Below are 4,349 nucleotides of genomic sequence, written 5' to 3'. Positions count from 1 at the left end.
TGCCCCATGGCATTTACCGGTGCTCCCGTTAATCCAGAAACTTTCAACCTCGTTTGCCTAGCTCTGCCCTGCACATGCCTTGAAAAAGTCTTCAAGCAATGCCAGTAAATGATGTCAGCTTCACTTCCTGTATCTGTGTAGATACAGTTGACAAACTTATTTGCTATCTCTGCTGAAATGATCACTGATTGGACGGACAACGCCCAATTCTGAATTGGCTGAAAGATAATTGGAGCATATCACCAGCTGTCCAAATTGCTGTTTGATGATTCACCTTCTTCATAATGACTGTCGTTGATCCAAACCATCCTGATTACAACTTCTGGAGTTGGCTCACGCTCTGTGACCCGGTCTCCATACTGCGGTTGGTTCCGATTATCTCTTCCACCATGCTGCTCTCTTCTGTTCTCTCCACGGCGTCCTCTGTTACCATCATTCCTTTGCCACGCGAATTTTCTGCGAGGATCATTCCTCCTGTACTGTTTGCCAGGCAACAAATGATTCAGCTCTCCTGCCTTGATTTTCGCTATAATTTCTCTCATCAAAGATTTGCAATTGTCCGTATCATGGCCCCAAGCTTCATGAAAATCGCACCACAACTCACTCTTTGGACCCTCCCTTTCCTCCATAGGTGCCGGAGCATTGAAAGTGGTCCGAATTGGTTCAGTGAAGAGGATCTCTTTCGGAGTTTTGGTAAGCGCCATTATCAACGGGTGCCTTTCTATTGGCCTTCTGTTATGGTGAAAATCATTAGGGTGATTGTTTCCTCTCCATCCTCCATTTGAATTATCATTCCTTCTCTGATTTCTGTCAAAATACCGCCCTCCGTTGTGCGGCTTGCTACTGCTGCCAGTATCAAACTTGTTCAACCTACGCTCACCAGCTCGAACATGCCTCTTTGCAACCTCCAACGCCTGATACAATGTTTTTGGCAAGTCATACCGTAATGCATGAACAAGTGCACTAAACCGCCGCTGGTCCAGACAGAAAATGAAACCAGATACAAGCTGTGACTCTGGACAATCAGGGATCTTCTGTGCTTCAAGTGTATAACGCTTCATAAAATTGCTCAAAGATTCGTTATGATGCATTGTGATCTCGTGTGCATCAAGATGTGTCAGAGTACAGCTCCGGAGATTTTGGTATTGCATCACAAATTTTGCTCTCAAATCAAGAAAACTGGTAATACTCCTTGGTGGCAAACTAGCAAACCATTCGCGTGCCATTTTCTGCAGTACCATAGGAAACATATGGCACGCAGTTTCATCCTCCCAATGCTGCAACCTCATAACACCTTCAAACATAGTCAGAAAATCTTCCGGATCCGTTGTGCCATCATAAACTCCAATTGTTGGTATAGCAAGATTTCTGGGCAATGGATAATTAGCAATTCGATCAATGAAACACTGTGTAGATTGTGCCATGGCTGGTGGCTTGCTCTCCAGTAATGAGGGCAAAGAAATTGTCCACGGCCACAGCACGGACGGCGGGCTGCGCTAAGCGTTGCTTATATTTTGCCGGAGCTGTCTGCTTAAGAATGTCATTTAAAAGCAACACTGCCTGCTTCTATGACATGAACTCATCTTTGTCAATTTCATCATCAGAGTCATTATTATCATAGCTCAGGTCGTTATCATCCCCAGAATCATCAATAAGACTGCCTAGCTTGTCGAGTAGCCTGGATAACTTGTATTTTGATATAGATTGCCTTTTCATTATTTGCTTGTCTTTGCCATCCGCCATCCGCCGAAAAGGTATAAATGATAGACATCGTCGTGGTTGCATCAATGGTCGTCGCTCTGGATTAGTAACAAAATTTGGAAGTCTTTCTGCACTTTTGGTTGTCGTTTCTTCGATTACTGGCATTTTCTCCGAATTAGTTGCCAAATGTTTAAGCCTTTCTGCAGTTTCAGCAACTGTTTCTTCAATCGTACCATCTAGTGGCGGAACGGGTACATCTTCAACAGTTATCATGTCGTCAATTGATGGATTGTTGACTGCTTCAAGTACAAATGGAGCTTCACTTGTTTTTGTTCCTTTTCCGTTTCGTGTGTTCTTTGCATTAGTGGATGGCGCCATTGTTAACACCTATTTCCTTATGAGGTAAGGCTTAGTGTGTCAACAAGATACTAGAAGTAATCTAGCTTTAGGAGGGCGGAGTGTTGCCGATTGATTTTTACCCTTGAGAAATAATCCCTGCAGACCCGGTACACAAGTGTAGAAACTTGTGGGGTGGCTTAATCAATCTGTCGTCCGTAGAGCGTAAAAGTGCTAGCCGGATGACTTCTAGTGAGAGAAAGTAGAGAGAGAGAGAGGGGTGAAGTCTCAGCTCTCAAAGTTGTCAGAATGTCTGAGCTGTATAAAATGACGACCCAAGGGGTCTATTTATAGTGTCAGATCCACCAGATTGTTCGGGGACACGTGTCAGATGATGATACGTTCTGTTATTCGTGATCCGAAATTTATGCTGAAGGTGGCGTTCTCCGGCCAGGGCTTACGCGCTAGGCGGCCTTCAGGGCTCACGCATGACGGAGCTGCCTGTACAGCGGAGAACGCTGGACGGATAACTCCACAAAACTGTTGTTTCCAGCCTTCCTGATGCTACTTTTATGCAACCATTATGCCTTTTATGTGTGTATACAATAGGATACACCATTAAAGTCATTGGCTATAATTCAACCTGAACACATTAGAACACATGCTAAATGATGTAGGGAAATTAAGATTTTAAATCTTACCTGCTTTCGTTGCCTGGTTCTCTGATGGTGTGGCGATGCGAATTGGAGATGGTGCAGTATTAGGTAGGACTTCATCTATTAATCTGTCAACGGCAAACCTATGTTAAAGTACGAGAAGCCTACAATGTCATTGTAAATACTTATTTGGTCTCGTAGGAACCTACAAGTCTACAACTAATACAAAACATTTGTAGTTATGAAAACGTCAAACTTAGTACGTGTATTACACTTTTATACAAATTAGATTGTTGATAAGCATATGGGCAGATTGAGAGTTTGGAAAACTCAATACAAATCAAAATGTACAGCGCTAGTTTTCTCTGACCCATAAAACAGATATTCATATTCAGATATCACAAATATATAGTCCGCTGGATGTGAATAAAATCAATGAATAACTGCTAGTACAAAACAATGTAAGTTACTTGGGACAACCAACTTGGGAGGCTTCTATATATCTACATATACCTCGGACGACCTTCAATCCCTTTGATCGATTTAAATTGATTCATTTTCAGCATAATCCTTTAGCTTAAAGTACGGATGAACTCTTCTTTTGACATGTTCTTCATCTGTTAAAGAACTTTTTAACTGTTGAACTTTATAAGCCTCTTGGAAATTAAAGTACCAACCACAACAAACACAAACCAAAAAAACTAATAGCATATCACAAACACTTACATAGCAACTTCAGGATTCAGGCTTTGTCACTCATACTGCTGTAGTTAAAATCATAAATATGAAAGAAAGGTTAACTCATATTATGCTTCCAAAGTCCACTGACGAAATTGAAAGCCTTAATTATTGATAACAGACACATGCATAGTTTTGTGCAGTAAATATCGAGTTCGTAACTATGCTGTAGGACACCATGATGCGGCAGGTGTGGTGCCACACTTCTGTATATACCGTTGCCTAATATAATACTCCGTATGAGAAAAAAAAGAAAAAAAAAAGATGAACATTTAAAAAGATGGAGCCGTATGTTACGAAAGTTAGCAATCACACAATCAGAAATCCGAAAACCACAACTCACACTTTTGCTTTGTCACTTTCTAGATGCCATTATATTGTAGGTCACAAATATCATAAATGAAATGAAAAACCCTGAACGAATATCAAATAAATTCCATGTAACACACTATTGAAAAAACATATAAAACAGCATGCCAAAATCATCAACTATCACCAAAAAATAAAAAAAAATAAAAAACAAAAAAAAACACACACACACACACATAAGGAGAAACAAAGAAAGAAAAAAATTTAAAAATCATAATTACCTTAAAGAAGAGGAGAATCAGGTCAAGGCAACAACCTAAATACTTTCAAAACAGAGTGTTCAATGAATCCCATTGAGGGAAATGACAACCGACTCATAATTAAATCAAAATAAAAAGAACACGTTGTATGAAACAATAGCGAAACAATTATAGCATTCAACTAATGATGAATAATAAAAAGCAGAACAATACCGATGGAGATGACGAATCGATCGAAATCGAAACAAAAACAGCAGAATCTTCGATGCAGCTGCTGGAGTAATTTGAAACAAATATAAAATTCAAATATTGATTGCTATAAACAAAAGCAGCGAGTTACGACAATGCA

The sequence above is a fragment of the Rutidosis leptorrhynchoides genome, chromosome 9 (genome assembly GCF_046630445.1).
Source record: "Rutidosis leptorrhynchoides isolate AG116_Rl617_1_P2 chromosome 9, CSIRO_AGI_Rlap_v1, whole genome shotgun sequence".
NCBI lineage: Eukaryota > Viridiplantae > Streptophyta > Magnoliopsida > Asterales > Asteraceae > Rutidosis > Rutidosis leptorrhynchoides.
This window is presented reverse-complemented; position numbering follows the sequence as displayed.